Below are 11,281 nucleotides of genomic sequence, written 5' to 3' on the forward strand. Positions count from 1 at the left end.
GCCACCACACACATCTAATATTTTTGTATTTGTAATACAGACGGGGTTTCACCAGGTTGGCCAGGTTGGTCTCGAACTCCTGACCTCAGGTAGATCCACCAACCTCGGCCTCCCAAAGTGCTAAGATTACAGGCGTGAGCCACCGCGCCAAGCCAAAATAAGCATTTTCGAACAAGCACTCAAGTGCCTCTAAGATAGACTGTCTGCAGCCCTAAAAACTAACTTAAAAACTGAAGACACGTCAATGTCATTCTCTCCGCCTCCCTCTCTCCCACCTCTTTTCTCTAAATTGCCTGAAGAGTCCTCAAATGTTGTGTCCACTTAAACTCAATCCAACTACGTCGACTTTAGGTTTGTCACCTGTTGGCCAAAGTTACATCACGTCACCCCACCTCCACTTTTATCTTCCGCGAGCCCTCATCCCACAACTCTTCCCCTCCCCCCGAGCCCTTCTTCCGCCTGGCGCGGCCTTCCTCACGCCGCCCGACCCACCTCTCAAGCTCCTCCCGCCCGCTACCCGCACAATTGGCGGTACGGCTGCCTGCTCCTCACTCTCCAGCTCCCGCTCCCGGCACTCCGCCGACGAAGGCCAAGAGCCACACCTTACGGCAGTTCCATGAGTCGCTCCCCCGCCGAGCCCGGGTGGGGGGAGGGGTGGCAGTCACAGGTCCTAGGGCCTCGGCAGCATTTTGAAATGGCGAGTAATGAAGCCGCAACTTCCGGCCTCCCACACGGCCTCACACGAGGGCTTCCGGTGAGGCCTCCGGAAACCATAGATGGAGCAATGGGAGGACTAGAGAGCTAGAAAGGCTGAGCTCACTACCATAGAGTAGATCCTAGTCCGGGGAGAGAGTCGTGGGGCCCGGACGGTTGAAAGTCGTCGGATTTAAAGAGATAATATGTGAGGGACTTGCAGGGTCTTGTGATATTTGCAGACGTGTATTAGGAGATCAGAAAACAGAGAAGGGGAAGAGCTAAGGTCATAATCACAGTCTGCCTTCAGCTCTTCGGAAAAACTACGCTTCCTCTGCCATTCCCCAGTACTCACCCTTACTCCCCAAGGATGGCAGGGAGGGGAAACGGAGCGATGGAGGCACTAGGGTGGCAAGGAAGCTTGAAGCCATGTCAAATAAGAAATAGTTGAAGGCACCAGCCGCTGTGGCTCACGCCTGTAATCCCAGCACTTTGGGAGGCCTAAGGCAGGCGGATCACCTGAGGTCAGGAGTTCGAGACCAGCCTGACCAATATGGTGAAACCCTGTTTCTACTAAAAATACAAAATTAGTCGGGTGTGGTGGCGCATGCCTGTAATCTCAGCTACCGAGGAGAATCGTTTGAACCTGGGAGGCGGAGGTTGCAGTGAGCCGAGATAGCGCCATTCCAGCCTGGGCAACAAGAGTGAAACTCCTCAAAAAAAAAAAAAAAGAAAAAAATAGTTGAAGGCTCAAGAGAATTTTTAACCTGCATATAAACGAGGGCGGGCGCAGTGGCTCACCCCTGTAATCCCAGCACTTTGGGAGGCCCAGGCGGGTGGAAAACCTGAGGTCAGCAGTTCGAGACCATCCTGCCCAGCATGGCGAAACCCCCGTCTCTACTAAAATACAAAAAATTAGCCGGGCGTGATGGCGGTCGCCTGTAATCCCAGCTACTCAGGAGGCCGAGGCAGGAGAATCGCTTGAACCCGGGAGGCGGAGGTTGCAGTGAGCCGAGATAGCGCCATTGCACTCCAGCCTGGGCGACAAGAGTGAAACTCCATCTCAAAAAAAAAAAAAAAAAGAGGGAAAGGGTTGGGCATAGAAATTGGAAGGTGTCTTCAAATAACTGAATAGTATAATATTGGAAATAAAGGAGCCTTATTCTCTTCTCCAAAGTGCAGAACTAAAACCAATAGAAATTACAAGGCAGTATATTTAAGCTCAGAAAATCCTCTAACATTTAGAGTCGTTCTGAAATAAATGAAATTAGGTATTTGGGGGAAGTAATGTCATTTGAAGACAGCCTGCCTGAGAGGTTTGTTGAGAGCTCTTCTATATTACGAAACATTAAAACTGGTTGTGTAACCCAAGAAAGCTCCATCTCAGTGTTCTTTGCACCTGTCTTTTAGCATTTACCCCGTATTTTTTTTAGTTATTCGTGTAATACCATTCTTATCTCTCCCAATAAGCAACAACAAAACGTGGCTCCCAATGCTAGATACAGACCCATGCAAAAGAACATAGGGCAGTAACCTTCCTTAAATTTGTACATTCCACTTTGTTCTACTTCTAGCATAACCTCCTGCATAGCTGGGAGATCCAGGGTTCCATTAAGGAGCTGAAGAATTAACTTCTTTTTCATAGAAATCTGCAACCACCTCACTCAAAAAAAAAAAAAAAAAGTCAAGGGTGCTTTTTTAGGTGAACCACTGTCAACTATTTCCCCTGTCCTTTTGTGCAATTAGTATTTTTTAAAACTTTCAACAGGATTTTTTTTTTTGTAACTTTTAAATAGCATCTGGTTAGTTTGGATCCTTTCCTAATGTCTCCTGGAGTCTTGGAATATGATCTGTTCATGCAATTCAGTTTCTGTGAGATCAACAAGTATTTGCTGAGGCCAGGTGCAGTGGGTCACACCTGTAATCCCAACCCTTTGGGAGGCCAAGATGGGAGGATCGTTTAAGCCCAGGAGTTCAAGACCAGCCTGGGCAAGAAAGTGAGAACCCCATCTCTACGAAAAAAAATAATAATAATTAGCTGAGCATCCTACTGTGTGCCAAGCACCAATCTAGAGGATTCCAAAACAAGACCTGAAACCTGTCTAGTGGAGGAGTCAGTCTGTCCAGGTAAAAAGAATGTGGTAAGTGCAATGATTGATGAGCTGCAGTTAACCTCCTCCTCTAGGTTAAGAGAGATGAGCCTTTTCAGTTTTGGCAAAATGTTGACCAACATCTTTAATTTGCCTTCATTTAAAACTTCGAGGGCCCGGCTTAGTGGCTTATGCCTGTAATCCCAGCACTTTGGGAGGCCGAGGCAGGTGGATCACGTGAGGTCAGGAGTTTGAGACCAGCCTGGCCAACATGGTAAAACACTGTCTCTACTAAAGATACAAAAAAGATTAGCCGGGTGCAGTGGTAGGCGCCTGTAATCCCAGCTACTCGGGAGGCTGAGGGAGGAGAATCGCTTGAACCGGGAGGAGGAGATTGCAGTGAGCCGAGATTGCTCCACTGCACTCTAGCCTGGGTGATGGAGCCAGACTCTATCTCAGTCAATCAATAAAAAAAAAAAAAAAAAAGTTGATAAATATGTTGCCGAGGCCATGGTGAGGAATATAGTTTTTCCCATCATGGTTGACACTGATTTGTGAGTAATTGCTCATCTTCTAATTTTTAAAAAAAAATAGACACAGGGTCTTACTATGTTGCCCAGTCTGGTCTTGAACTCCTGGCCTCAAGTGATCCTCCCCCACACCTTGGCCTCCCAAAGTGTTAGGATTACAGGTGTAATCTTATCATCCTACAGGTGGCATCCGCCAGCACGCCCAGCTAATTCTGTGTGTGTGGTTGTTTTGTTTTGTTTTGTTTTGTTTTGTTTTGTTTTGTTTTTGAGACGGAGTTCCCTTCTGTTGCCAGGCTGGAGTGCAGTGGGACGATCTCAGCTCACTGCATTCTCCGCCTCCCGGATTCAAACGATTCTCCTGCCTCAGCCTCCCAAGTCGCTGGGATTACAGGCGCGTGCCACTACGCTCCATCGTGGGCGACAGAGGAAGACTCCATCTCAAAAAAAAAAAAGAAAGAAAAAAGAAATGAAAGAAAGAAATGAAATTGGAAATTGGCTTAAAAACTCAACTGACTGAGAGATCAGCACTTCCTTCTTTAAGAACTATGCTCACAAACCATTGATGCGATTAAAAAGACAGGAAATCTGGGTTCTAGTCTAGCTATTTCTAGAAACCAGAAGAAGTTACACAGGTTTCCGGTCTTCAGTTCCCTGATCTGTAAAATAAAATGGCTGAATTCAGCCATTTCTTATGGCCCTTCTAGTTTTAAAAAAATTAAAAGTCAGTATTATTGGTCATAGCCTTTCTGAAAAAAAAATATAATTAATGACTTTATACATATCAAAAGGTATAAAGAATGTGATCTCCCAGCTGGGCGCAGTGGCTCACACCTGTAATCCCAGCACTTTGGGATGCTGAGGGGGACGGATCACCTGGGTTCAGGAGTTCAAGACCAGCCTGCCCAACATGGCAAAACCCCATCTCTACTAAAAATACAAAACAATTAGCTGGGTGTGGTGGCGAATGCCTGTAATCCCAGCTACTCGGGAGGCTGAGGCAGGAGAATCGCTTGAACCCTGGAGGCGGAGGTTGCAGTGAGCTGAGATGGCACCATTGCACTCCACCCTGGGCAACAGAGTGAGACTCTGTCTCAAAAAAAAAAAAAAGAATATGATCTCCCTTTTCCCATTCCTCTTCCTAAGAACAACAGACATACAAAGAAGTTCCCTGTAGTCACCTCTATGGTATTTCCTTTCTTCATCCTCTGGGAACCACTATCTTGAGTTTGGTATTTACCCCTGCCATGCATTTCTTTAGACTTTTAGAGTTTATATGTGTATATATTCCTTAAAAATGTGTTTATGCTTTTAAAATTTTTATAAATGGCATCAAACTATATGTGGTCTACTGCAACTTACATTTTTGCTCAGCATTGTGAAGTTCAGTGCTGTTAAACCGTGTAGTTATGGTTCATTTAGTTTTGTTGTTGTTGTTCAAGATGGAGTCTTGCTCCGTCACCCAGGCTGGAGTGCAGTGGCACAATCTTGGCTCACTGCAATCTCCACCTCCAGGGTTCAAGCGATTCTCCTGCCTCAGCCTCCGGAGTAGATGGGGTTACAGGCACGCGCCACCACGCCCGGCTAAATTTTGTATTCTTAGTAGAGACAGGGTTTCACCATGTTGGCCAGGCTGGTCTCAAACTCTTGACCTCGTGATCCGCCCGCCTCAGCCTCCCAAAGTGCTGGCATGACAGGTGTGAGCCACTGTACCTGGCCCTGGTTAATTCATTTTTAATGTTGTAACGTTGTTCTATAGTAATATACTGAATTGTATAAATGTATAATGAATTGTTGTATAGTAATTGTATTAGTTTTCTAGAGTTGCCATAACAAAATACCACTGAATGGCTTAAACAGAAATTTATTTTCTCATAGTTCTGGAAGCTAGAAGTTGAAGGTCAAGTTGTTAGCAAGTTAGGTTTCTCCTGATGCCCTCTTTCCTTGGCTTGATAAATATGTTGACTAGGCCATGGTGAAGAATAGAGTTTTTCCTATCATGGTTGACATTGATTTGTGAGTAACTGCTCATCTTCTAATTTTTTTTTTTTTAAATAGACACAGGGTCTTACTATGTTGCCCAATCTGGTCTTGAACTGCTGGCCTCAAGTGATCCTCCCCACTTGGCCTCCCAAAGTGTTAGGATTACAGGTGTAACCTTGTAATCCTACAGGAGGCACCCACCAGCATGCCCAGCTAATTTTTTGTGTGTGGTTGTTTTGCTTTGTTTTGTTTTGTTTTGTTTTGTTTTGTTTTGTTTTGTTTTTGAGGTGGAGTTCCCCTCTGTTGCCAGGCTGGAGTGCAGCCTGTCTTTTCCCTGTGTCCTCGTGTGGTTGCCCATTGTCTGTATCCTAATCTCCTTTTCTTATGAGGACACTAATCATATTGGGCCCATCCATGTGACCTCATTTTACCTTAATCACCTCTTTAAAGGCCCTGTCTCCAAATACCTTCCCATTCTGAAGTACTGGGGGTGGTGTTCAACATGAAGTTTGAGAGGGACACATTCAGCCCATAATAGTAATGGATGCACCACAATTTTTATTCATCTCCTCCTTTAATAAATACTTAGGCATTATTCAATTGTTTGCTGTTGCAAACAATGCTGTTATCATTCTCATGCTTATCTCCATGTGTACTCTAGAGGAAATTATTGAGTCACAGACTATGTATGTTGTCCACCCTATTAGACCATGCCAAAGTGCTCTCCAAAGTGATCGTAGAAAAATACACACTCCTGACAGATGTGTATAAGAATTACCTTGGCCGGGCGCAGTGGTTCATGCCTGTAATCCCAGCACTTTGGGAGGCCGAGGCGGGCGGATCACCTGAGGTCAGGAGTTTGAGACCAGCCTGGCCAACACGGTGAAACCCTGTCTCTACTAAAAATACAAAAATAAGCTGGGCATGGTGGCACGCGCCTGTGGTCCCAGCTACTCGGGAGGCTGAGGCAAGAGAATCACTTGAACCCGGGAGGCGGAGGTTGCAGTGAGCTGAGATCCCACCACTGCACTCCAGCCTGGGGACAGAGTGAGACTCTGTCTCAAAAAAAGAATTATCTTGCTGCATATGTTTGCCAGTACTTGGCATTTTCAAATTATAAAAAACAATCTGATAGATGCAAAATGGTTTCTCATGGTGGTTTGTTTTATAGGTCCGTGATTATTAGTAAGGTTGAGCACTTTTTCATATTTATCGACTTAAGGTTCCTTTTTTTTTTTTTTTTTTTTGAGACAGAGTCTTGCTCTGTCACCCAGGCTGGAGTGCAGTGGCGGGATCTCGGCTCACTGCAAACTCCACCTCCTGAATTCACACCATTCTCCTGCCTCAGCCTCCTGAGCAGCTGAGACCACAGGCACCCGCCATGACGCCTGGCTAATTTTTTGTATTTTTAGTAGAGACGGGGTTTCACCATGTTAGCCAGGATGGTCTCAATCTCCTGACCTTGTGATCTGCCTGCCTCGGCCTCCCAAAGTGCTAGAATTACAGGTGTGAGCCACCACACCCGGCTGACTTAAGGTTCCTATATATGAATTGCCTAATCAGACCTTTTGCCCATTTTTCTATTGGATTGTCTTTTACTTTTTTTTTTTTTTTTTGAGACAGAGTGTCACTCTGTCGCCCAGGCTGGAGTGCAGTGGCACAATCTCGGCTCACTGCAACCTTCGCCTCCCAGGTTCGAGCAATTCTCCTGCCTCAGCCTCCCAAGTAGCTGGTACTACAGGCGCCCGCCACCATGCCTGGCTAATTTTTTGTATTTTTAGTAAAGACGGGGTTTCACTGTGTTAGCCAGGATGTTCTCAATCTCCTGACCTCAGGTGATCCACCCGCCTCGGCCTCCCAAAGTGCTGGGATAATAGGCGTGAGCCACCACAGCAGGCTTGTCTTTTACTTATTGATTTGTGGGAGTTTTCCATATAATCTGGATATTAATCCTTCTTGGTTATATGTGTTATAAATAATGATTTCACATATGTAGCTTTTCACTTTTTAAACATTGTCTTTGATTAACAATTTTTAATGAAATAAAATTTGTTAATTTTCTTATGTTTTGTCCTTTTTAAAAATTTATTATATGGCTGGGCGCGGTGGCTCACGCCTGTAATCCCAGCACTTTGGGAGGCCGAGGCGGGAGGATCACGAGGTCAGGAGATCGAGACCATCCTAGCTAACATGGTGAAAACCCGTCTCTACTAAAAATAGAAAAAATTAGCCGGGCGTGGTGGTGGGCGCCTGTAGTCCCAGCTACTTGGGAGGCTGAGGCAGGAGAATGGCGTGAACCTGGGAGGCGGAGCTTGCAGTGAGCCGAGATTGCGCCACTGCACTCCAGCCTGGGCGACAGAGCAAGACTCCGTCTCAAAAAAAAAAAAATTTATTATATAAGAGATTCTTCCCCATCTCTGGGTCATAAAGATACTCTCATATATTTTCTTGTAAAAGTTCTGAAGATTTGCTTTTCTTTTTTTAAGGGTCCAAAGGGCCAGCTAGAAAGATTTGCTTTTCACACTTAGGGCATTAATGTATTCAGAATTTATTTTTGTGCATGTTGTAACATGCAGATCCAACATACAGTGCCCTGACTGGAGCACAGTGGCTCCATCCTGGCTCACTGCAGTCTCCACCTCCTGGGCCCAAGCGATTCTCCCATCTCAGCCTCCTAAGTAGCTGGAACTATAGGCTCACGCCACCATGCCCAGCTAATTTTTAATTTTTGTATTTTTTTGTAGAGAGGGCGTTTCACCATGTTGCCCAAGCTGATCTTGAACTCCTGGGCAAGAGCGATCCTCCCACCTCAGCCTCCCCAGTAGCAGGAATCACAGCCAGGCACCACCACGCCCAGTTTATTGATTGATTATGTGGGGGGAGGGTGGCAGCAAGAGGGGGCAGGTATTGCTATGTTGTCTAGGCTGCTCTCAAACTCCTGGCCTCAAGCAGTCCTCCCATCTCGGCCTCCCAAAGTGCTGGGATACCGTGCCCAGCCTTAAAAATCAGCTTTATACATCTCGTTCCACTTCAATCAAATATGTTAATTCTTTGTAGAAAGGTAAATGGTGTCAGAGAAGGTTGAAAGAGCAGGATCCATAGGGTCTGTTCTTGTTACATCTTTGCCGTTAAATCTTTATGTGCCTCCATGAATGCTTATTACATGTCAGACACTATTGCAAACAATGTCTATATACTATATTATTTAAATCTCACAGTCATCCTATTGTCCTGACACACAGAGAAATAGCTTGCTCAAGGTTACACAATGGTAGTCAGGATTCAAAAACAGGGCACCTAACTTCAGAACCCGGGTTTTGTATAAGCATGTATCCTTTGTTTGTTTGTTGTCTTTTTTATCCTTTGTTTTTCAGTGCACATATATGCACCCTTTTCTTGAAAATACAAAACAAAACACTATTGATTTGAAACGTTTCCTAACTTAAAAATGTTTTATATTTTTTCCCAAATCCTATTCTTCCAAAACATGATTATTAATGGCTGCATAATAATTAAGGCCGTACCATAATTTATGTAGCTATTTTTCTCGTTTCTGAAAATGCCATGACGATCTCTCCTGTAGTCAGATCTTTTTGTACACCCATGATGATTCTTCTTCTTCTTTTTTTTTTTTTTTTTTTGAGACAGAGTCTCGCCCTGTCGCCCAGGCTGGAGTGCAGTGGCATGATCTCGGCTCACTGCAACCTCTGGCTCCCAGCTTCAAGTAATTCTCCTGACTCAGCCTCCTGAGTAGATGGGATTACAGGAGTGCACCACCACGCCTGCCTAACTTTTTTGTATTTTTTAGTAGAGACGGGGTTTCACCACGTCGATCATGCTGGTCTCGAACTCCTGACCTCGTGATCCGCCCGCCTGGGCCTCCCAAAGTGCTGAGATTACAGGCGTGAGCCACCGCACCCTGTCACCCCTGATTATTTCTTCAGGACAAATTCCTAAAAGTGGAATTGCTGGACCAGAGCAATCACCCCGAAAGAAGTTAAGGATGGAATTAAGGTGAAGTAACATCAGCTAACAAGGACCTTTAATGTCTCACTCTCAAAGCTCTACCGTGGTCATTCTCAACACCAGCTCCATAGCAAAGGGCAGTGCTCAAATTACTTATGGCTACGGAAGGGAAGAACCTCCAATGCCAAGATCAAAACAATCTCTCTTCAATGCCATGTTCAGTTCTCCTGTCTCTCTAGCTTAGTAGGGCTTCTGTCCCCAAGGTCGCTGTTGGTGAACTCCTCCAGAGTTTGCGCCCCTTAAAATTATTTGGATGCGCCGGGCGAATCACCGGAGGTCAGGAATTCGAGACCAGATTGGCCAACAAGATGAAACCCCATCTCTACTAAAAATACAAAAATTAGCTGGGCATGGTGGCAGGCGCCTGTAATCCCAGCTACTCGGGAGGCTGAGGCAGGAGAATTGCTTGAACCCGGGAGGCGGAGGTTGCAGTGAGCCGAGAGATCGTGCCATTGCAAGCCAGCCTGGGCGACAGAGGGAGACTCCGTCTCAAAAAAAAAAAAAAAAAAAAAAAAAAACAACTTGGATGCTTTCAGGGGACCTACTGGATAACCTCACCATCCTTCCTTTCTCTCACTTTATACCGCACAGTGCAACCCGATAGCTTCAGAACAGCATATTCATAGTCTCTTAGACAGATTCATTTTTTTCTATTATTGGATAGGTTTTAGCACTGATGCCCATCCTGTTATCAATGGTAAAACAGATCGAAGGTTATTACAGCACTTCAAAAGTGAAACCTCGCCATTCTTTTAATCCTGAACCTATTTAATTACAAATTAAAAAAGCCTATCTAATCATGCTTACTAGGTGCATAAATATCTCGCAATTCTGAATTAGCTGGTGATGCTGGTGAAAGGCGCAGAATTTGGGCCTTCTGTTTTTCATTTTACGCACGAATCACGAACTTCCTTGGCGTTAAAGCAGTCTCACAGCGTGGATGATGCAATCACTCAAGGGTACTTATTCTTATGTAAGAAATAGCAGAAGAAGTGAGCGCTTGCGGGAGCCCGGATAGCTCAGTCGGTAGAGCATCAGACTTTTAATCTGAGGGTCCAGGGTTCAAGTCCCTGTTCGGGCGCCTTTTTTTTTTTTTTCCCTAATGGACAAATACAAATTGTATACATTATGGTGTACAACACCATGTTCTGAAATACGTATATATTGTTGAATGATTAATTCAAACTGATGAGGGTATGCATTACCTCACGTACTTTTTTTTGTGGTGACAGCACAAGATGCTTGCTTTTAAGTTTTTTTTCTTCCTTTCTCAATTATGAGCCATCAAAAAACAAATATTTTTCTGGGAAACCACCGTGCCAGACTTCGATATTCGCCAAGAAATTAGATGACTTTTCAGTCATTTTTTTTTCCCTCCCTGAAAACATGTCTATCTAGCATATTCTGAAACCAGTGAAAAATGATTTGAGTTTAACTTGAAACGTAAGGGTTTACAACGTCTACACTTGGAACTTGATGGGATAATATTTAGTAGCTTAAAGTGACGAAAACTACAGACGCCCGAACAGGGACTTGAACCCTGGACCCTCAGATTAAAAGTCTGATGCTCTACCGACTGAGCTATCCGGGCGCTCCCTAGCAAAGCTTATTTCTGTTTACTTCATATAAGTTGCCACCTTTTTTTTTTTTTTTTTTTTTTTTTTTTTTTTTTCTTATTTGAGATGGTGTCTTACTTTGTCGCCAGGCTGGAGTGCAGGAGCGTGATCTCGGCTCACTGCAACCTCCGCCTCCCGGGTTCAAGTGATTCTCCTGCCTCAGCCTCCCGAGTAGCTGAGACTACAGGCGCGCGCCACCACGCCCAGCTAATTTTTGTATTTTGGGAGAAGACGGAGTTTCATCATGTTGGCCAGGACGGTCTCGATTTCTTAACCTCATGATCCGCCCACCTTGATTCTTGACCACCATGATCCGCCTGCTGGGATTATAGGCGTGAGCCACCGT

The 11,281-nt window shown here is 45.0% G+C and overlaps 1 protein-coding gene and 2 non-coding genes across 7 annotated transcripts in view; 1 reads left to right on the top strand and 2 right to left on the bottom strand.

The window, feature by feature from the left end:
• Positions 1-743, bottom strand: part of MDM4 (MDM4 regulator of p53) — a 44,461-nt gene extending 43,718 nt beyond the window's left edge. For 2 of the 5 annotated variants that reach the window (XM_003273156.2, XM_003273155.2), the window contains exon 1: positions 603-743. The gene's annotated coding sequence lies outside the window, so the exon portion shown is untranslated. Of the gene's footprint in view, positions 1-492 lie in introns of all 5 variants that reach the window. The other 3 variants (XR_004030126.1, XM_030813153.1, XM_030813154.1) reach the window with 3 other exon arrangements.
• A 9,584-nt stretch (positions 744-10,327) lies between these two features.
• On the top strand, positions 10,328-10,400 carry TRNAK-UUU. Its single transcript has one exon. It is a non-coding gene; the product is annotated as a tRNA-Lys (tRNA).
• A 437-nt stretch (positions 10,401-10,837) lies between these two features.
• TRNAK-UUU lies at positions 10,838-10,910 on the bottom strand. Its single transcript has one exon. It is a non-coding gene; the product is annotated as a tRNA-Lys (tRNA).
• Between the last annotated feature and the right edge of the window lie 371 nt (positions 10,911-11,281).

Source organism: Nomascus leucogenys, chromosome 5 (genome assembly GCF_006542625.1).
Source record: "Nomascus leucogenys isolate Asia chromosome 5, Asia_NLE_v1, whole genome shotgun sequence".
In the NCBI taxonomy this organism is placed as follows: domain Eukaryota; kingdom Metazoa; phylum Chordata; class Mammalia; order Primates; family Hylobatidae; genus Nomascus; species Nomascus leucogenys.